The sequence below is a fragment of the Mustela lutreola genome, chromosome 8 (assembly GCF_030435805.1).
Source record: "Mustela lutreola isolate mMusLut2 chromosome 8, mMusLut2.pri, whole genome shotgun sequence".
Classification (NCBI taxonomy): Eukaryota; Metazoa; Chordata; class Mammalia; order Carnivora; family Mustelidae; genus Mustela; species Mustela lutreola.
The window spans coordinates 129,718,642-129,742,135 of NC_081297.1; the positions used below are offsets into that span (position 1 = coordinate 129,718,642).

The following is a 23,494-nucleotide window of genomic DNA, read 5'->3' on the forward strand; positions in this document are numbered from 1 at the left end:
CTTTTGATACCGGTTGAGTCCTGATTTAGGACCGAGGATGTGATCTATTCTGGAGAATGTTCCATGTGCACTAGAGAAGAATGTGTATTCTGTTGCTTTGGGATGAAATATTCTGAATATATCTGTGATGTCCATCTGGTCCAGTGTGTCGTTTAAGGCCTTTATTTCCTTGCTGATCTTTTGCTTGGATGACCTGTCCATTTCAGTGAGGGGAGTGTTAAAGTCCCCTACTATTATTGTATTATTGTTGATGTGTTTCTTTGATTTTGTTATTAATTGGTTTATATAGTTGGCTGCTCCCACATTGGGGGCATAGATATTTAAAATTGTTAAATCTTCTTGTTGGACAGACCCTTTGAGTATGATATAGTGTCCTTCCTCATCTCTTATTATAGTCTTTGGCTTAAAATCTAATTGATCTGATATAAGGATTGCCACTCCTGCTTTCTTCTGATGTCCATTAGCATGGTAAATTCTTTTCCACCCCCTCACTTTTAATCTGGAGGTGTCTTCGGGCTTAAAATGTGTTTCTTGGAGGCAACATATAGATGGGTTTTGTTTTTTTATCCATTCTGATACCCTGTGTCTTTTGACAGGGGCATTTAGCCCATTCACATTCAGGGTAACTATTGAGAGATATGAATTTAGTGCCATTGTATTGCCTGTAAGGTGACTGTTACTGTATAGGTCTCTGTTCCTTTCTGATCTACCACTTGTAGGCTCTCTCTTTGCTTAGAGGACCCCTTTCAATATTTCCTGTAGAGCTGGTTTGGTATTTGCAAATTCTTTCAGTTGTTGTTTGTCCTGGAAGCTTTTAATCTCTCCTTCTATTTTCAATGATAGCCTAGCTGGATATAGTATTCTTGGCTGCATGTTTTTCTCGTTTAGTGCTCTGAAAATATCATGCCAGCTCTTTCTGGCCTGCCAGGTCTCTGTGGATAAGTCAGCTGCCAATCTAATATTTTTACCATTGTATGTTACAGACTTCTTTTCCCGGGCTGCTTTCAGGATTTTCTCTTTGTCATTGAGACTTGTAAATTTTACTATTAGGTGACGGGGTGTGGGCCTATTCTTATTGATTTTGAGGGGCATTCTCTGAACCTCCTGAATTTTGATGCTCGTTCCCTTTGCCATATTGGGGAAATTCTCCCCAATAAATCTCTCCAGTATACCTTCTGCTCCCCTCTCTCTTTCTTCTTCTTCTGGAATCCCAATTATTCTAATGTTGTTTCGTCTTATGGTGTCACTTATCTCTCGAATTCTCCCCTCGTGGTCCAGTAGCTGTTTGTCCCTCTTTTGCTCAGCTTCTTTATTCTCTGTCATTTGGTCTTCTATATCACTAATTCTTTCTTCTGCCTCATTTATCCTAGCAGTGAGAGCCTCCATTTTTGATTGCACCTCATTAATAGCTTTTTTGATTTCTACTTGGTTAGATTTTAGTTCTTTTATTTCTCCAGAAAGGGCTTTTATATCTCTCGAGAGGGTTTCTCTCATATCTTCCATGCCTTTTTCGAGCCCGGCCGCAAATCAGTCAATGTGATACAACACATCAATAAAAGAAAGAACAAGAACCATATGATACTCTCAATAGATGCTGAAAAAGCATTTGACAAAGTACAACATCCCTTCCTGATCAAAACTCTTCAAAGTGTAGGGATAGAGGGCACATACCTCAATATCATCAAAGCCATCTATGAAAAACCCACCGCAAATATCATTCTCAATGGAGAAAAACTGAAAGCTTTTCCGCTAAGGTCAGGAACACGGCAGGGATGTCCATTATCACCACTGCTATTCAACATCGTACTAGAGGTCCTAGCCTCAGCAATCAGACAACAAAAGGAAATTAAAGGCATCCAAATCGGCAAAGAAGAAGTCAAATTATCACTCTTCGCAGATGATATGATACTATATGTGGAAAACCCAAAAGACTCCACTCCAAAACTGCTAGAACTTATACAGGAATTCAGTAAAGTGTCAGGATATAAAATCAATGCACAGAAATCAGTTGCATTTCTCTACACCAACAGCAAGACAGAAGAAAGAGATATTAAGGAGTCAATCCCATTCACAATTGCATCCAAAACCATAAGATACCTAGGAATAAACCTAACCAAAGAGACACAGAATCTATACTCAGAAAACTATAAAGTTCTCATGAAAGAAATTGAGGAAGACACAAACAAATGGAAAAATGTTCCATGCTCCTGGATTGGAAGAATAAATATTGTGAAAATGTCTATGCTACCTAAAGCAATCTACACATTTAATGCAATTCCTATCAAAGTACCATCCATCTTTTTCAAAGAAATGGAACAAATAATTCTAAAATTTATATGGAACCAGAAAAGACCTCGAATAGCCAAAGGGATATTGAAAAAGAAAGCCAACGTTGGTGGCATCACAATTCCGGACTTCAAGCTCTATTACAAAGCTGTCATCATCAAGACAGCATGGTACTGGCACAAAAACAGACACATAGATCAATGGAACAGAATAGAGAGCCCAGAAATAGACCCTCAAATCTATGGTCAACTAATCTTCGACAAAGCAGGAAAGAATGTCCAATGGAAAAAAGACAGCCTCTTCAACAAATGGTGTTGGGAAAATTGGACAGCCACATGCAGAAAAATGAAATTGGACCATTTCCTTACACCACACACAAAAATAGACTCAAAATGGATGAAGGATCTCAATGTACGAAAGGAATCCATCAAAATCCTTGAGGAGAACACGGGCAGCAACCTCTTCGACCTCTGCCGCAGCAACATCTTCCTAGGAACTACGCAAAAGGCAAGGGAAGCAAGGGAAAAAATGAACTACTGGGATTTCATCAAGATCAAAAGCTTTTGCACAGCAAAGGAAACAGTTAACAAAATCAAAAGACAACTGACAGAATGGGAGAAGATATTTGCAAACGACATATCAGATAAAGGACTAGTGTCCAGAATCTATAAAGAACTTAGCAAACTCAACACCCAAAGAACAAATAATCCAATCAAGAAATGGGCAGAAGACATGAACAGACATTTCTGCAAAGAAGACATCCAGATGGCGAACAGACACATGAAAAAGTGCTCCATATCACTCGGCATCAGGGAAATACAAATCAAAACCACAATGAGATATCACCTCACACCAGTCAGAATGGCTAAAATCAACAAATCAGGAAATGACAGATGCTGGCGAGGATGCGGAGAAAGGGGAACCCTCCTACACTGTTGGTGGGAATGCAAGCTGGTGCAGCCACTCTGGAAAACAGCATGGAGGTTCCTCAAAATGTTGAAAATAGAACTGCCCTATGACCCAGCAATTGCACTATTGGGTATTTACCCTAAAGATACAAATGTAGTGATCCAAAGGGGCACATGCACCCGAATGTTTATAGCAGCAATGTCCACAATAGCCAAACTATGGAAAGAACCTAGATGTCCATCAACAGATGAATGGATCAAGAAGATGTGGTATATATACACAATGGAATACTATGCAGCCATCAAAAGAAATGAAATCTTGCCATTTGCAACAACATGGATGGAACTAGAGCGTATCATGCTTAGCGAAATAAGTCAAGCAGAGAAAGACAACTATCATATGATCTCCCTGATATGAGGAAGTGGTGATACAACATGGAGGCTTAAGTGGGTAGAAGAAGAATAAATGAAACAAGATGGGATTGGGAGGGAGACAAACCATAAGTGACTCTTAATCTCACGAAACAAACTGAGGGTTGCCGGGGGGAGGGGGTTTGGGAGAAGGGGGTGGGATTATGGACATTGGGGAGGGTATGTGATTTGGTGAGTGCTGTGAAGTGTGTAAACCTGGTGATTCACAGACCTGTACCCCTGGGGATAAAAATATATGTTTATAAAAAATAAAAAATTAAAAAATAAATAAATAAATAAATAAAATAAAATTGAAAAAAAAAAAAAACTGTACATACCCTAAAAAAAAAAAAAAAAAAAAAAAAAGAAATGTGGTTTTGTGTGGTTTTAGTCATAAATCTGAACACTCTGAAATTTGATTCTTTTGCGGGGAAGTTTATTTTTGATTCTACTTTTTTTTTTTTTTTAACTAAGTTCAATTAACCAACATATAATACATGATTATTTTTTGATGTAGTGTCCAATGATTCATTGGTTGCTCATTGGATCATGAACCCTCCTTAAGGCCCATCACCCAGTTACCCCATCCCCTCACTTGCCTCCCTTCTGCAACCCTCAATTTGTTTCCCAGAGTCCAGAGTCTCTAATGGTTTGTCTTCCTCTCTGAAATTTGAATCTTTAAATCATTGGATGCAAAGCCCTAGATTCATCATGCAAAGAAGTAATGGGAGACCATCTAAAAATGTATTTTTATTCTTTATGCTCTTAAATTAAGTAAGTAGAAATTGGAATAGATATTGTTATATTTTCAAGGACCTTTATGCAATTAGAATTCTGGAGAGGAAACACTAAGGCACCTCAAGGGTCTCCTCTCTATACTATCCCCCCCAGGAGTATACAAAATATCTGTTTGGTTGCCTATTTTCTCATGTATACACACTATCATTAGTTTGTCGGTTCCTCTGGGGGCAGGAAGCAGGTCAGCATTAGAAAACAAATGTGACATCAAAATATGAAGAAATCAGAAAACTAGATTGTTTTTTCAAAAGCCTTAAGAGGTATAGCTCTAGTGTTCTACAGACAACTCAAGATCACAGGCAATACAATCCTTTGCTCTGGGGCATTTATTTTCGTCATACAATAAAATTTCACTTTCTACTGTCTCGTACCATTTTTGGCCCTAGAGACAGAGATTTTTAAAGAAAATCAGGTGTGGGTCCTGTTCTTATAGAACTTAGTGTCTAGGAATGAAAGAATTGGTGGTGACCTCATTTTGAAGAGGTTGGCTTAGATCAAGACCCAACTTTGAAATTGGTCCTCAATAGGATGAGTGGTTTCTGAGAATACAGCTCGGCACAAACATATTCATACCCCTGAAATAGGCTGTGACTTGAGGTGAGGAATTCTCTCTCATAGATCCATGACTAGGAGTTCTCTGCAAGAGCTCAGATCTTTACTTCAATACAGATGCTTCTTGTTATTTTCCCAACAGGCACCACAAGGGGATCAATCACTACTGGTAGCCTTATAAAGAGTGTTTCTCCACAGCCAAAGGCCACTCTGTGTTCTTTAGCATCGTCAGCCACCATGATGGTATAATGGAAGATACATCCTTTTATTAAGCAAAAAAGGGCTGCATTAAATGTATTCATAGCTTAGGCACCACTCTGTGCTCCATAGGCACTGAGAAGTTACTGGTTCATTGTTAAAATCCAAGATTGGGACAAGGGTTAGAGGATTCTCATCCTCCTACATTTGTGTGGTCTAAGGCAGTGTATGCTTTTAAATTGCATTTTGGATTATATCTTAACAGATAATCTTTAAAAGTGCTGGGCCCATGTAATTAGATAATGGAAATAGTACGCGCAGTAGGGCTGGTTAAGAGTGTCTTTAAAGTTGTTGCCAGTTTCCAAAGGTGTCTTTGGATTGTTAAAACCTAACGACTCATTGACAATAATAGTCAAAATCATAACTTACATGCTGCAGAGCATTTTTCAATTCAACTTTTGGTTATTATTTCAGTGGAAAGCAAAGACTGATAAGTTAACTGGCTTGGCCCTGACTATCTTAAGAATAACTGTTAGAGCAAGGCTGGTCATTCAGATAACTGTTCTTGCTGTAGTGTTCCCTCTAGCTCCACTACCTCATAATAATGGACACTGTAGCTAAAAAAGTTAAACTCAAGATACTAAAGTGAAGTAACATGTTGGAAAATACAATGAACAGTGACCCCATTGCTTCTCAGGATCTGTTTCTTATTTTTGAAGGTTAGCAGCTACACCCTATTTGAGAAATGATTTCATATAGGGGTAATATGAATGGAAAATTGGCATACTCCTGCACAGAGAAGCTAATGGGAATACTCAACGATAAGTTAGGAACCATGACCATGTTGCTTCAGACTTATAAATGAAACAAAAATTAAAATGTTAGCTTGATGTACTTGACATCCCCTAACTTCACAAGCTCTGTCTTTGGGGATATCTAGTTCTATAGAAAGAACACCTGGCATTCCTTTTTGTAATATTAGACAAAAGTAAGGGATAATGAAACCAGAAATGCCTTCTGCAATGTTAATAATCTTTATACTCAGAGGGTTCAGTCAAAAGTAGTAACTAATAAGATTAGCCTTGCATCAAAACTGAGCCCGCCAGCCCTGGTTTGTAGACTAGAACATTTGAGTGAGTTTTAACACAGGCTCACTCGCAGGTTAGCCATCATCTTCCTGGCAATCAGTCTCTTCCTCTCTGAGCCACAATGAAAAACCAAACCAAACCAAACCAAACCAAACCAAATCAAACCAAACCAAAAAACCCACTCCCTGCAAGAACATACTTCCAGAAAGACACAGTGAGGTCAGAGTGGATAAACAGCCAATATCTAGATCATAGAAACTAGAGGAAGAAAAATGAAAACCCACAATAACTTCAAAATACATGTATTGTTTAACTAGAGTGACATTTAACTTAACCCATCCTTTAAGATCCAGGATATCTCTATCTCATTGAAACTTTCTCCAGGTCTCTCAGGAAGAATAGAGAGAATAAAGAATTGGTTGATTCCCTTATAGATGCAATATGAGGCTTGGAAAGGTCATTCACTTCATAGTCCTTAACTGCAAGAGCAGCATTTATAACCCCTATGACTTATATGCCGATATATTTTTTTCCCATTACACATGGTAGATGACAATTCTGAAATAGCTCCAGTAGATTCAGCTTATGAGGATAACCCACTATGACAGAAAACGCACTTTGTGCAAGCTTCCATGTCACAATGCATTTTAGCCAGTGGTCCAGGTTTCTATCTCTACAACTAGACTGTGTGCCATGGGGTTAGAAACTTATTCTCTCTATCCTCAGTGGTTAGCACAGTAACTAACATATAGTGGATAGCCGATAAACATTGAAGAATGAATAAATGGGTATCTGAAATCATGATCTAATTTGGGAAAACAGCTTTTAGAAACTGGGCTCTGAGAAAAAGAGCTCTGCATGCAAAAGAATATAAAAAAAATGTTCAATGATCAGGGTCGTTTAGTTGGGTACTAATATTGGAAAAATAAATAGATCAGAGACAGACTGTAAATAGAAAAAGGAAGCAATGTTCATTTTCTTTGGTTTGTTTGTCCTTCTAAAATTCACAGTTTTATGTATGAGCATTGCAATAGGATTTGAACTAAAAAGAGAACAGGTAAGAAAGTAGGTGAGTGGAGGGATGGTTGATGAGAAAAAGTAGAAAGCAGAGTTTCAAACATCAAAAGCGGTCACCTGGGTGGTGCAGCTGGTTGAGCCTCTGACTCTGGGTTTCAGCTCAGGTCTGATCTCAGGATCGTGCTATCAAGCCCCGTGGCAGGCTACACACTCAGCACAGAGTCTATTTGGATTCCTCTCTCCCTCTCACCTTCCCCTCCCCTCTCCCTAAATACATAAATGAATGAATGAATACATACATACAAATAAATAAAACATCAAAAAAGATAAGGAGGGAATTGAAAGGATATTTGACAGGGAAAGGAGAAAAAAGCAAAGGATGATTTCTTAGTAGGTCATTCTGCGGTCATTCTTCTCCAAGGAATTTCAGAAGCTGAGTGAGCACAGGGGAGAAACCAGAGTCATGGAATGGACAAAAGGAATGTGAGTGTGAGATACACGGCGTTGAGGAGTCATAGGGAAAGATGAAGGGAAGAAAATGGCTTCAAAAAGGACATTCTTGTCATCAAGCAGGAAACTCCTCCTGTCCTATACGTAGACACCCAGGCCAAACTGTGAACTTGTGGTCTGTCTTCAGCTTCTTCCTCTCACTTTGATACCTGCTCTCAGGGCTGCTACCTGACTGGCCAGGCTGTAGAATTTTCCCAACCTCTATCTTATTCTCTCAGGACACCTGTTTCTACAAAAAGACAAAGAAAGCTAACTGGTTCAAGTTAAGTAATTCCTACTGCAGGCTTAGCTAGCTTCAGGGTTACCTTGCCTAGTGCAGTGCAATTAACAAAGTAAATACATGGAAGGAATTCCTTGTGCACCAGGCCCTGAGCTAGATGTAGCAGAACATGGTAAGGGAGTTGTGGAAGGGGAGGTCCCTGGGGGGATGGGGCAACTGAGTGTTGGGCGTTGAGGAGGGCATGTGATGTGACGAGCACTGAGTGGCATCCGCAACTGATGAATTATTGAACACGACATCTGAAACTGATGATGTACTGTATGTTGGCTAATTGATTTTAAATGAAAAAAAAAAAAAGAAAAATAGTGATACTAAGTTCTAGAAAATAGGCTTCATTTTATAAAAGGAACATAACTTTCTAAAGTAAGAAAACTGGAATTTTAATCACTGACTTCACTTCTATAACTTGGTCTTTTCTATCCAAATAAAGTTAAGTCACAAGTCAAAAAAAGGGAGCAGCACCTGGACTTTAGAGACAAGCACACCAAAGACAGAGGTCCAATCAACAATCTCCTGCCTATGTGCTTGGGGAAGTGATTCTCTCCTCTCTGGACCTTGAATTCTTTATCCAATCCTTTATTTGTAAGGAAATGATTCTTCAATCTTAGTTTCATCCTTTCTGAAGCAGAAATAAGCCTACTTTGCAGGGTTGTTTTTAAGATTCATAATATGTGTAAATGTTAAAAATGCTATTTACCAAAAGTTGAAGCACAGAGGTAAGTTGGCATGACCAAATTCACATAGCTGGGAAGTTCCAGAGCTAACATTTAAGCCCAGGCAATCGTTTTCATGTTCTTAACCAACACGCTAAGTCATCTGGGGGGACCGATGCTTCCATCTACAGTGATATGACCATGACCATGTACAGCCCCTCAGCGTGGTGAAACACTTTCATACTCACTGATCTCATTTAACACTCACAGCCACACTGTGTGGTAATATTAACCCTACTCTGAGGTTGGGAAAATTAAACCCAGGGAAGGTAACTTGTTGGCCAAAACCCAAATAACTAATTAGTAGCAGAACTTGTAGTCAACATGCAGTATTTACAACCGCTAATATAAACATCAGAAAGAGAGTCAGCCCTGAGTTCAGGGAAGGTGCTCCCATCATTACTGCTTATGTAGGTGGTCTTTTTGCATTGCTTTTAAAGTTCTCTGCCAGCAAAACTGAAACCTGGCCAGGTGTTTGATAGATGATATATGGATGATATATTTGATAGATAGATGAGAAACGGAAAGTGAAGGCATGAGTCCATGAGTGGATTTGAACTCCTTACCGCAGGGATACTGGTCAATTATCTCTCACTGAGTGGTGCTATCAGCCCAGGTTAAAACAAATTGGATTTTTAAGAAGGTGTAAAATTGCCACCAAAAAATCGGATAAACCTACTGCAGTTGGGAATAAATTCTATCATAGAAATATATCCTGCCTGATACCAAAGGCAGCCAAGAAATCGAGCCAAGAGTTTTTTGGATGAAAACTGACATTTTCTGCTGTAGAGACAGAAGTGGGAGCACTGATTGGAGAATTATATTATGAAGAGTTCTAAAATATTTATCATCATTCTAGGCCATTTATTCATTTACCCTTTTAATGCTCATTTCTTTTGTGCCACTGGGTCGAGCTTAAGAGTAAAGAATAAAAATTCATTTTGTTTTTATACATTAATATAAAGAAGGAAGCGTCTCTGTTTTTTTGGTTTGAAAAATAATGGCACTTCTGAGAAATGTGAGGACACTAAAATGTTCTTCCAGAAACATGAGTTTTGTCATTAATAAGGATGCTAGATTTACCTGAGTAGGTTATGAATTTTTACTTTTTGGGGGGGGCAGCTTTTTGCAACTTGAATATTTCAAGAGGGGGGAAAAACCCCGATGAAGACAATGAAAACGCCATTGCTTCACTGTAGCAATGACCATATTATGCTTCCTTCTAGATTTGACTCAGGCATTTCCTTCTCCTGGTGGCCTTTTTTGACTCTCCATGAGAACTGAGATGTCCTTCTTCTGTGTTTCAGGAGCACTCTGCACAGACTGCGATCCATCACTCCCTGCAGTTCACTGCACGGAAGCTATCTGCTTGCACATCTGTGCCTGGAGAAGATGATCAGGACAAGAATCATGTCTTACATTCACCTGGTATCCTCAGCACTTGGCTTATGGCTAGGGCTAAGACAACGTTGACTGAACAACACTGAATTTTAAGATGACAATATTCCCTCCACCCACATAAAAGTCACTATTTCAGATGTACTAAGCATATTAAAAATGTCATTTTATAATGGTATCAAAGACTTGTAAATAAAAGAAAAAGTAAGTTGCACATCAGCTATAGTTCAGGAATAATTAATTTTTTTTAATCAAAAGAAGAAGAAGAAGAAAGAACAAGCCAGTCTTATTCCCCAGGTCTCCACTATTTGGCTTATATAATATTAAAAGGTATTTCTTTAAAGTATCATTTCTATTTCTCAGGCTGGAAGAATACTTTTGCTAGTGTCCTCATAGCTTTCTATTTTGGCTCTGAATCCAGAGACATGAAAGAGGCTTGACTCAGCCGCCGCTTAATACTGCACAAGCTTGACAGAGAAGACTATTATATAAGATAATGTGTATTTTAAGGTTTTTTTTTTTTTTTTTTTATAACCAGTACCTAAATGCCACCTTCCAACCTTATGAAAGTGCTAGAACCCAGTGTGTGGGAAAGAGAGGTCCCCTACTTGCTCTGTATTCCTTATAAGTCTAAAAAAAATAAAAGCAGTTGATTAAGGGTTAGCAATTTTCCTTTCTTTCTTTACACGTACTTGTAATTCATTTAATGCAGGAAGTGGGCTGAATTTTCTTGTTCTTTCCAATTCAACTGTCAGGGAGCTTTCTTGCCAGCCTGCTATGGTTACCATGGTAACAAGATGATGGCGGCAGTAATATGATCTCATGTGCCTTGTGTCAATAGCATCAGATCATCGTGCTTGGGGATAATTTTGACAATAAGTTTAGTTATAGATTTAGGATTTCTTAGCATTTGATTGATTTACTGGAAATATTGAGCAATTATAGCCCTAGATTGGTGATAGAAGCATGTTTGCAAAGGTTAGCATTCTTCCCCTACATGACATCTTATATGACATTCTAAAATTCTTAAAGTGCTTTCATATTGTATATCTACTTTGATTTTCACTAAGCATGAGAGCCATTATTAACCCCATTTTATAGAAGAGAAAATAGAGGCTCATGCAATACGCTTGTCTAAGGTAGCAAAGCAATACTGCAATGGAGCTAAAGCTTCAACCAGAAACCCTAGATTTCCTTATGCCCATGTTGAGAATTGATGGGTCTTAAGAAAATGTTCTTAGGTGCACTGGTTAGACCCCGGAATGTCTGACTTAAAATAGTTAAAATGTGCGTATGATAAGAACTATATGTAGTTTGAAAATACAACTATTTTACATTTGGGTGATGCTTTATACTTTTTACATCTCCCATGGCAACCTTCTCTTTTAAGACTTCCCTGATACTATATACGTAAATAGATGTTTCTTCTTCCCTTTGCCCATTGGCCATAGCCTTGCTTTTTAAAAAATGTTATTAGTTGCATTTATTTTCCCATTATGAGTTCCTTGAAGGAAGGGATTATATTATTCACTCTTGGAAGGTCCCCGTTCCTGGCATACAACCTGGCACATAAAAGATGTACCATAAATTCTTGTTACTTGTTAAAAGTTAACTCATCTGACTCTCACACAATCCCAGGAGGTAGGTACAGCAGGTATTATGATTAATGCTTTCAAGAATGAGTAAATAGGGGTCACATATATAATCATATAAAATTCAATTTTTTGAATTTTTTGTTTTCTGAATGTTTGCTTTATTCCTTCATTTATTTCTTTACTCAGTCTTTCATTCATTCACCAAACATTTGTTGGTCGCACCTTATATAATAAGCACTGTTATAGGTGCTGGGATATTACAAGAAGTAAGACATAGTTCTCACCATCACCGGACTCAGAGATATCACAGATAACTTTCTGCCTGGATAAGCAGGTAAAATAAAGCCTTATATGAAACCCTGAGTCTGCATTAGATTATTTTTCAATTTAGTTGGCCCCTTAAAAACGTATCTTTGGGACACATTTCAATTCCTCCCTTTAATGCAAGATTTTAGAACAAGACAAGCCTTAAGCCATCATGAATATAGGATCAAATACTAATTCTGTGTCTTGATTTTTTTTTCCTCAGGTGTGAAATCACCATTTCCAATTTCCCACAAAATCCCCAAACTTAACATAACTGAAATGAAACCTAGTATCTGCCCTACAAAATGGGGGTATAGTAGAAAAGAGGCAGATGCATAAGTTAGACTCCTGGCTCTATGTTATATGTCAACATGGGTTTGCTACTTACACTCTCGAAGTATGTTTTCTTTTGTACCTGACACAAATCACAGTGCCCAAAATACTTCCTAACTGAATGGAATAGTGAAAAAGTTGTCAATGAGGATGAAAAAGGATAACATAATATTGATACCTGAAACACTAGGAGCTACTCAATAAATATTCATTAAATGAACGAGTGGGCTAAATAAATATGATTAGATTCCTTTCTTGAAACACATTCAATTGCCAAGACAAAACTTCTGAATATATTTACTTCTCTTTCCTCAATCTCCACACCATGGAATCAGATGTATCGTACATCTGTAATATCTTGGCCATGTTCCATTCTTTCCATCCAATGCCATGCCTTGTTCTAGCCACACCTTTTCTCAACTAGACTTTTATACGAGGTTCTTGATTGAACTTCTCTCTTTCTATGCTCTCTGATCCCAAATTATTTCCCGAACTATTATTTTTCAAGGATAAATAAGAATGTATATCTCTTCTGGTCAGAAATTTTGGATTTATTCTCATATTCTAATTAAAAAACTTTTTAGCATGGCAGTGAAATCCTTCAAGAGGTGACCTTAAGTTCCATTTATAATCATCCCCCTTCATAGACTCTTGAGTTTAAAGCTTTCCAATTCCCTAAATATGCTTTTGGATTTCTAAAGTTTTTGCCTTCATGCCTAGTTAGTGGAATGATAATAGTTCTATAATACTTTGCACATGCTTTGCAATTTGTAAAGAATTCTCTTATGTATATATTGAAACTTCATAATAACCCTTTAGTAGGTAGATATCATTTCATTTTACTGTTTGGGAAATTAAAAATCAGAGTGGTTAAATGACTCATCATAACCTTTATAAGAATTATGTTAGAAAATATTTTTGTCTGTAATAAGGGTTGAACAATAGAATAATTAAATCAAAATACTTAAAATAACAACTGTGACTTCAAAATGTTAACATTCAACATTTGTTCAGCTCTTTAGCATGGAGGTTAGGAATGATGGCTCTGAAGCCAAACTGCCTTTGTGTGAATCCTGGCTCTACTATTTCCTAGCTCTGTGGCTTTGGATAGGTTACTTGATTTTTTTGTCCTTCTATTAACTCATTATTGTAATGGGGATAACCATAGTCTCTATCAAGCAGAATTGCCCTAAGGTTGAGTTCAGTCGAATAAGTGTGATAATAATATTTCATAGATAATAAATACCCCTAAATGTTTTTGCTGTTGGTAGCCTCAAAGATACATCATAATAACTTCTTTGTTAGAGTATACCCTGGTTTCAAGGAGCAAAATTAATCGCTTCCTCATCTGGTACTCCAGTTGCCCCTTGTTTGTGTCTTCTATGTCATGAACGCAATAGCTGCTCCCAAGCATTGGTTTGGGATGGAAAGTTTACATCTACTCCTTACTAGGACCAGTCACTCAATTTTTCTAAATCCATTTTTCTAAGGTAATAGTATTTATGTAAAAACGGTTAAGGTGATTATATTGTTAGAGCAATAAGGCCCTTAACACATGGAACAGAGCAAGTGCTCAGTAAAATTTAGCTACTATTGCTATTACTCATACAAATATGTCACCCATGATATTTTGAGTTTCTTCTGGTTAGAATTTGTCTTTTTATGTTTTTACTCCTGTCTTTATTTTTTCTACACAGTAGAGTCTTAAAAATAAAATAAACATTCAGATATAGGGATTTTTAAATAAACATGATTTATAGAAAAATGTAACTTAATCTTTGTAGAGAAAACCCCAAATTCTAAGTTGATATGTACTAGGACTCAAATACAAAAAACATTAAATACTAGGAAAAGCTATCTTTTAAAATATCTGTTTTAATTATTATATAATATAGATGTAGTGGTTGTCTGGAAAACCTGAATGTATATAATATGCTTATAAGATACACTAGATCAGGCTTAGATTATAAAATTTCTGCTACCTTGTCCAAAAATGAAGCAAAAGTATTTAGATGATTTTATAACACTAAAAAGTTTGAGAATTTTCCTCTGTAAGTTGGCATATCTCAGTAAGGATGAAGTTGGTTATACTGCATATGAGAGCATCTTAATGCAGTAAATTTTTTTTTATTATGTAGCTTTATATAGCACTCTTCCCTGAAAGAGTGACTATACAGCACCTAGTGCTAAATTCAGTAGCTAACTCAAGTCTTTTCAGTTTCTTAAAGAGGTTTCAGAAATGGAGTTAATATTCTACTTAGCAAATTAAAATATAATATTATGAGTTTCAATGTTGTGTGCCCACCCACCCATCAGACTGCTGATGAGCTGCTATTCATATATTCAGATGAAGTACTATGAATATTTCTAATTCACTATCAAAAGTAACTGCACATACACACACACATAAGGATAGAAGAAAGTGAATGAGCAGCTAGAAATGATTACAGGCAACCTTAACAATACAAAATCTGGACATTCTGGACATTCTGGACAAATACTCAATTTGGAATTCACTAATCTTTTACTATTAGGAGTCAAGGGCTGGCAGGACTGAAGAATTTCCTGGGATTCTCATGGTTTGTCCAGAAGCTCTGGATCCAAATTTTTGGTCTCAGGATAACAGTAGCAGCAATAACGAAAAAATAATAGCAACCATCATTCATTCACTGGACAGTTACTTTATGCCAGCACTTATATAAAGCTTCAGCTTCTGCAGCAGGCTGAACAAGGGCCCTCCAAGGTATCAGGTCCTAACCCCTGGAACCTGTGAATACTACCTTATTTGGAAAAAGGATGTTGTAGATGTAATTAAATTAAGGATTTGGGGATGAGATTATCCTGGATTATCTGGTTGGGCTGTATATTCAATCACATGTATCCTTGTAGAGGCAGGAGGATATCTGATAGACAGAAGAGTGGGAGGCAATGTGAACATGGAGGCAGAAATTGAGTGATGCAGCTACAGGTCAAGGAATGCCAACAGGAACTAGAAGCTAGAAGAGATAAGGAACAGATTCTCCTCTAGAGCCTCCAAGAGGAGAGAAGCCCTATCCACACCTTGATTTTGAGGGAGTGATTCTGATTTCAGACTCCTGACTTCCATATTTTTCCTGTTTTAAGTTCTCTAGTTTGTGGTAATTTGTTACAGCAGCCACAAGAAACTAACAGCTTTAAAGGATCCAACCATAGAATTAACACCAGAATACTCTTAAACTCTTGATTTTTTTTTTCCCCTCTGTGGGGGCTGCTGCAGGTGAGAATAGAGCTATTAAAGCATGATTCCAATGTTGAGCATCACTTGCTGACAGTTTTGTAAAATCTCTTCCATTGTCAGCCCTACCTACTTTTAAGTTGGAATTGACACATAGGTACAGTGAGTCCAAGTCTGATGTAAATGCCTTATTTTCCCTTAAGTAGATTTTCTTAAATGTATCAATGCAAATGCTATTATTCCAATGTTTCTTATTTAATTTCATTCATCCATACATTCTTAATTTACCAATAATTTAAAAATAGCAATATCTGTGAACATAATAAATACAAAAGAAATGGATTTATGGGTTTACCATTTCTTTTTACCAGGAAAATTTCAAGAACCTGTATGTGTAAGGCTTGATTTAGGCCTTAGAGGTTTAATGATAAACAAGACACGTTTCCTGGCCTCACTTAACATTCTTGTTGAGAAAAAAAGAAACGATATCGATTCACAGTAAAAAGGAGAGTATGAGAATGCCATGAGGAGAAAATGGAGGCAAGGCTGCCATTCAGGTTTCTGCCATTCACTGACATGGAAGTTGCAGGAGAAGAAGCACATTTGGGGGGAGTGGGTTTGAGAGAGCTGTAAGAACATCCACGTGGAAAAATGGATCTGATGTGAAGAAGGAAGATCTAGTATGATGTTACAGATTGGGGAAGTATCTGGACATTGGTGGTCATTAAGTCTTAGGAATGGAACTGATTGTCCCTGGACATTGTGTACAATGTACAGTCTTATAAAGCATGTACAGGCTTATCGAGAGAAGGATGACTAAGCCAATTTGAGATAAAGGGGTCTGATGTATCAATTGACAAATTCTGTCCAATGAGGATGGCCTTAAATGTGAGACTTAAAGTTTAGACTTTTTTTCGTAAGTAATGAGTAATAGGTATTTTGATAAGGGGACTGATAGGGTCATAGCTGTGCTTTATAGGGTGAACCCAAGGTAGTGTAAGGATGGAAGCTAGAGAGAAAAGGCTAAAGGTGAGGAGTTAAGGTGCAAGATTAATGTGATGATCTAGGATAAAAGGTACTGAGGTCCTGGTATAAGTCCCAAATGTACTAAATAAAATTGACATCAAAGGCACAGCTTTGAATGTTTATTTCTGCATTAAAGGTCTTGAATTTTGTATAATGTGGAAAGAGAGAAAAGTGATAGGTCATGAGGAAAAATTCAGTGTATGGCATGACCCATTTTATTTACTGAGAACTTTGTGAAAGCTGGATCAGTGGGATGTGCAGTGCTGTACCCTGGCATTTGAAGAGGAAAGTTAATAATAACTAACTATCTCCACAGGATGGATGGCGCCACTCACTGAACATGTTGCTAAGGGCCGGCAAGAAGTGAATGAAAAGAATTATCCCTTCATTCTCTTTAAGGAGATCCTGACAAAGGAAGCATGTTTAACTCAATGAACCAAAAAGTGTAAGGATCACTAACAGCTTTACTTGGTGATTTGCTCCCTGAGGTCACTGCTGAGCTGATGTGGGTAGTGGGCATTGTTCCTTTGATCCTGGAGTTCTTCATATCATTTTCAGACTCGACCCAAAGTGGGTGAGGTCTTAGGACTATCCTAGCAAAGTCATCCCCGGTTCTTGAGGTAGCTAGGATGATTTCTGGAATATTTTAGAGCTTGTGAGGCAGTAGAAACAGTGGAAATATACTCTTTGGGGTCAGACAGACCAGAGTTTGAGTGCCATTACGACAATTTTGTGATCCTGAGAAAATTATTTAGTCTCTTTAATGAAGCCTTAGGCAAAATGGGGATAACATTGTGAAAATTTCACAAAATAATATATGGAAAACTCAGTGCTTGAGACTTAATAGATACACAATATATACAAGTTCCCTTCCATATTTGAGATTATATCAAAATATTCTTCAAGAATATGTTGACTAGAAGACTTTGGAAAAGGAAAATCAATCTAGGGAAAATGGGAGGAAATTCCTTAAGAAACAAAACTTAAAATTTTATGGGGCTATTCATTTGTTTAGTTTTTTACAACTCTGAGATGTTTTCTTGATTTTATATGAATCTTTAAGGAGTTTTAATCAGTAGGATTTCGCCTATCTGCCATTCAGTTTTTAGTTAGATGATGCAGAGATGTGGGTATTAAAATCAGCTAATGAAATCTCTTTCTAGGATATATTGCAGGGTACCCCAACTTACTGTGTATGCAACATGAATAACTTCTAATATGAGACAACAAACAAAATGCATGTCTAATCAATGTAGAAAAATGTTTAGGAGGCTCTGCAAATATGTTTTTGTAAACGCATGCTGCCTGCCAACTTGCCTGATTTTAAGAGTTGCTATAACAACCGGGAGTCCTCTGAGCAGCCTTGGCACTCTGCATTCTGAGATTTTTTTTCCTTTTTCCTTTTTTTAACTGAGAAATATTATTACCTTGTCTGGGCCTGTTAGCTCAGTTGTTTAAAGCCATGGTACTAATAAAGACAAGGTAGGGGATTTAAAAGTTTACATTAGCAACAAAATTCCATCTATGGGCTCTCTTCCAAGGCAACTTGTTCATTCATTCAAAAATATCTATTGAATGACTGTCACATGCCATACTGCTCTAGGCATGAGGGATGAAATAAAGCAATAAAGCAAGAATGATAAATAAATAATGGGAAAAGTGATTGCAGTCAGGTGCGAGAGGTAAGTAGGTGACATATGCTAAACAAGCAACAATAAATGTATGTGTGGGGATATAGGTAGGGTAATATGGACCACGAAGACAAAGAAAGGAGACAAGGGAGAAACACTACATTAGGTCTCTTGATGTGGTGATATTTGAGCAAAGATTTGGACAAATCAAGTGAAGACTGTAGATAACAGGTGGAAGTCTGTTTCAATAAGAAGGATAGGGAGTGCACAGGCCCTGAGTGGGTGCATGTGTGGCTGGATTTGGACCAGCAAGAAAGCCTGGGAAGGTGGAGTAGAGTGCTCAGGGAAAGAATGTTAGGTGATGAAATCAGAAAATGAGAGAACCTATTCATACAAGGTGTTGGAAGCCGTTCTAAGGATTTTAGTTTGTATTCTGAGATAGGAAACCCATGAAGGATCATGTGCAGAGGAGTAACAAGATCTGATCTATGTTTTAAGAAAGAACACTTTGGTTCCTGTGTAGAAAAGAGACTGAAGGAAATCAACATGTGAGAGAGACCAACCAGCAAGGAGGCTATTGTAATAGTACAAAGGGGAGCTGATGATAGTTTAGAGCAGGTGGCAAATGGTGAGAAGTCAGCAGACTCTAGATGTATTTTGGAGGCAAAGCCAGTGGGGGTTGCTGATGGAATACACACGAAGTAGGAGAAAAAGAATGAATTAAAAGATGATTCCAAGGCTTTTATCTTGAGCACTAGAAAAGTAAAGATATTCTTTTTTTTTCAGGAAAGACGGAATATAAAAGCAAGCACAAGTGTCTATGTGTGGGTGTGCATGTATGTGTGGGTGTGCATGTGTGTGTGTGTGTGTGTAAAGTTGAACCTAGAATGGACTCTTGGGCATGTTAATTTTGAGATTTTTTGTGAGACATCTAAGTAAATATGTCAAGCAGGCGATTGGGTACATAAAAATCTTTTTCATAGATTTCAGAGTTTGAGGATACATTTGGTCTGAAAATAAAATTTTGAGGGTTATCAGAGCACAGATGGAATATAGGGCCATGGCACTGAATGACACCACCTATGGAGTGAACATGGATAGAGAAAGGAAGAAAAGGACTGAGCCTTAGATCATTCCAATGTTAGAGGTGGGAAAGATGAGGAATGTCCAACAAGAATGAGGAGAAAGGGATAGCGAAGTACAAAAAGCAAGAGATAATTAGATATTGGAAGAAAATTATTTCAAAATGGAAGAACTTATTAGCTGAGTCAATACTACTGATAAGCCATATTAAATGAGGACCTGGAATCGGCAATGGAAGAAGTTACTGGAAACTGTTTTTAGAGTAGTTTTGGAAGGGTGATAAGGAGAACATCACTTGTGCAAGAGAGAACAGAGGGGAGGTAGTGACCACTGATGGAACTTTTAAGGGTTTTTTGCTATAAAGGGAGCTGAAAAATGGGGCAGTATCTGAGGCAATGTAGGGTAAAGAGCGTTTTAAAATTTAAGTTAGGGCTTATTAAGTAAGACATGTTTGCCTGCTGATGGGGATAATCAACAGAGTGGGAAAATATGATGATGTAGGACAGAGGAGGAAATAGTGAAAACTTAGAGTAGGCAAGAGGGGCCACTTAAATATGATAGATTTCATTTATCCATTCAAAAAATTAAATGAGCATCTATCATGTATTAGATATACAGTGAAGTACTGGGGACACAGAAAGGAATAAAATGTGGTTTCTGTTATCGAGGAGGTCATTTTCTTGAGAAAGGGAAGAAGTATTTTTATAACCCAATCATTCACATTTAACGTAGCAATGGTAATGTCTGAGAAATATACCCAGGGCTCTATTCTGGACCCTTTTCATCATGGCATGCTGATCAGGTATGGTAGGCCAAACATGGCCTACCATGTAACTATAAGCGAACGCAAGACCTTCATTCCTCTAATGCAGTGACATGTCCTGGGTTGAACTACTGATTGGACCCAGGCAAGAGTTCTGAGCATGATTTGGTGCTGTGGCTGCACAGATGAAGCTCATGGTCGCAGATTTGAGAAATGTTCAGAGGTAAAATCAAACATAGTTGGTGACTGACTGATCTGGAGTAAGGTAAAGAAGAAGGAATCGAGGACAGTGTCAGGTTTCTCATATTCAGGATCCTGGAGGTGGGGCTGCTGGCAAACAAATTACTGAAAGGTAGCATGTGATGGATGAGAAGAAGAAATCTTGGATCTTTTATTTAAAAAGACATTTAATGTCTACCTGATACTTTCAAAAAGCTTTAAAAGGAGCCAGATATTTCTGTCTAAAAAGAGGGAAAAAAAATAGACCTGTTCTCTATATAATATCACAAACACAAAAGAAAACTAGAAGATAGGACAGATTTTAGAATACTTTTTTTTCACCACATAAAAGACAAAAAAAAAAAAAAAAGTTAACTGGAACATCTGGATGTGGTTCACAGTGGCCCCAGACTTTACGAGCCCTAGGAAAACATTGTGAGTAGTCTTAGATTTTTGGGAGAAGCGAACATGGATGACCTAGGCACCTATTTTCAGGTTAATTCTGCTAAGTGGTAAGCTTCATGGTACCACAAAGTGCTTTCATATTTTCCTAGTCAGGTGGTCTCACTGCCAGAGAGATGAGAATGAGCGGTCTTGGATGGCAGATGAGGAAAGGGCATGTCTGAGGGTGTAACCTGCAAACATGAAATTTCTTTGAAGTACACATTTTCATCTTTTTTAAAATTTATTTTTATTTATTTTTAAGATTTTATTTATTTGTTTGTTTGACAGACAGAGATCACAAGTAGGCAGAGAAGCAGGCAGAGAGAGAGAGGAGAAAGCAGGCTCCCCAAGGAATGGAGAGCCTGATGTGGGTCTTGATCCCAGGACCCTGGGATCATGACCTGAGCTGAAGGCAGAGGCTTTAACCCACTGAGTCACCCAGGCACCCCGGCATTTTAATCTTAACAGTTAAATAAATTTTATATTTAATTCCATGAAATATCCATTTTCCTTTATAGAAAAATAATAGATTCCACTCCTTCTCCCGCCTTGCTTACCCTGCTTTGAATCACTGAGCAAAACTGATGCCCTGGAAAGATAGGTCACAATCTGTCTAATGACTCTGCTTACACCCTTGCATCTTGCCATGCCCCCAAGATCACACAGAGAAGCCCAGGGGAAGGGAAAGAATACTGAACAAAGTTTCAGGATGCCTGGGCTCTTCTATCACAGTTCTGCATTTATTTTAAAATTTTATTAATACCCTTCTATTTCCAATAGGAGTTTGGAGTAGCTGTATGACTTTTGGAAAATCACACTCTGTACCTTGGTTTCCTTAGGTAAAAGGAAATTTATAAGAGGACTATTCTATATCATCTCCAAATTCCCTTCTATGAGACTAAGATTCTAACTCCTCTTGGTTTAAACAAAGTGTAAACAGGGTAAGTGTATGATGGCATAGTAGGTATATTAGTAGATCCAATAAACATTTTGGGGAAAAATAAACATTTAGCTAAGGGTTGAAAACTGAATTAAAAACAAAACCCTGGGGTGCCTGGGTGGTTCAGTGGTTAAGTGCCTGCCTTCTGCTTGGGTCATGACCCCAGGGTCCTGTGACTGAGCCCAGAGTCAGGCTCCCTGCTCTGCAGGAAGCCTGCTACTCCCTCTCCCATTCCCCCTGTTTATGTTCCTTCTATCGCTGTCTCTCTCTCTGCGCCAAATAAATAAATGAAATCTTAAAACAAACAAACAAAACCCCAAAAAACCCAGCAACCCTAACCTTGGGAGATGATTATAGCATAGACTCCATATACTTGACATGTGCTATAAGAGGAGGTTCTTGAGAAGTGGAATTGCAACTTTCTGCTGAAAGATATCAATCCTCCAAGGCACCCTCAGCAAGCCCACAGGCAAACTGCCGCCTCAGCAGACTGAATTTGCCTGTAAAATATCACGTTGAGATTGGTGTGCTGAATAGGATGGGAGAAGCGTTCCCATAGGAGAGGGCCTGCGCTGGATATGCTCATAGAGATGGCAATGGCAAAATGATATCTTAGTCCACTATTTAGCACCATTCCATTCTACTTCTCTCACTCACTTCACTTGTTTTTCTTTTTTTCTTTTTTTTTTTTTAAGTTTGACAACAATAATGCTGATAATTCCTGATTCTGGGATGGTAACCATGATCCAAATAGATTCTCATCATTTATCAGCATTCACAAAAAAGAGAACAGTTAGCTATGAGTTTCTAGAGGGAAAATCCCTAGAATCAGAAAAGTAAAGGGTACACGATGGTTTATCTAGTGAAGACTTATAACAGTATGGTATTCCCTTTAAACATAACAGCACTCTGAAGGGGTTGCCTCCAATAAGGAATCATTTGCCTCTCTGAAAGGAATTCATTGGCAATGCCCAATCAATAAACTTGGCTATGCAATGGGCCATGCAGTCTTGGAAATACTTAGCCTGCCTTACATTCTCTTCAGGAATTTTGAAGACCCGGCCATCCCTTACACAGATGTCTGTACGCCTTCTAGGTGTCATAGACTATGCCAAACTTCTCTCAGCAGAGGGTGGAGATGGCTTTCTTTTTTGACCACGTCTACCATTTCCCTCCACAGATTATGCTTCCTTTATGAAACTAAATCTTCTTTTGCTGAGATAAGGATGAACACAATTTATTTGAAAAGACCCTTATAGAAAGCTGCTCTGTCAGAAACATAACATTGAAAACTAAAAATTAACATCACCTACAAAGATATGCTAAGATCTTTCTACAAATTGGTTGAATGATCTTGGCCAAGTAATTTAACCTCTCTGAATCTATTTTTTCAACAATAAAATGTGCCTAATAGTTTCTTGCGTCATGATACTAATTATTTAAAAACCACACAGTAGCTGCACACCATAATGGATTCTGAAAAAGCCTCGTTCAAACACCAACATTCTATAAATAGTATTGTAGCTTGCCATATGAAGAGACAGCATCATTAGTGTCCTGTCTCAACCACATGGTTGGTGAAATTAGGACACAGACCATGAATGAGGTTGTCTAAAATTCTGATTCAGACAAACAGGCAATAGGGAAGGAAGCCTTTATCTAAGAGCTCATTATTTCCTATTAGAATGCATGCTTAGAATTGTGGTGAAGCCCTTAGCCTCAACTGACAGCTTATTTGAACCTGTTTGAATGGCTCCTGAGATTCCAGTCAATAAACAGGA

At 37.9% G+C, this 23,494-nt stretch overlaps 1 protein-coding gene across 18 annotated transcripts in view; it reads right to left on the minus strand.

Annotated features, from left to right (window-relative positions):
- ANKS1B (ankyrin repeat and sterile alpha motif domain containing 1B) overlaps positions 1-23,494 on the minus strand; it is a 1,139,726-nt gene that overhangs the window by 340,866 nt on the left and 775,366 nt on the right. The window lies entirely within an intron of this gene.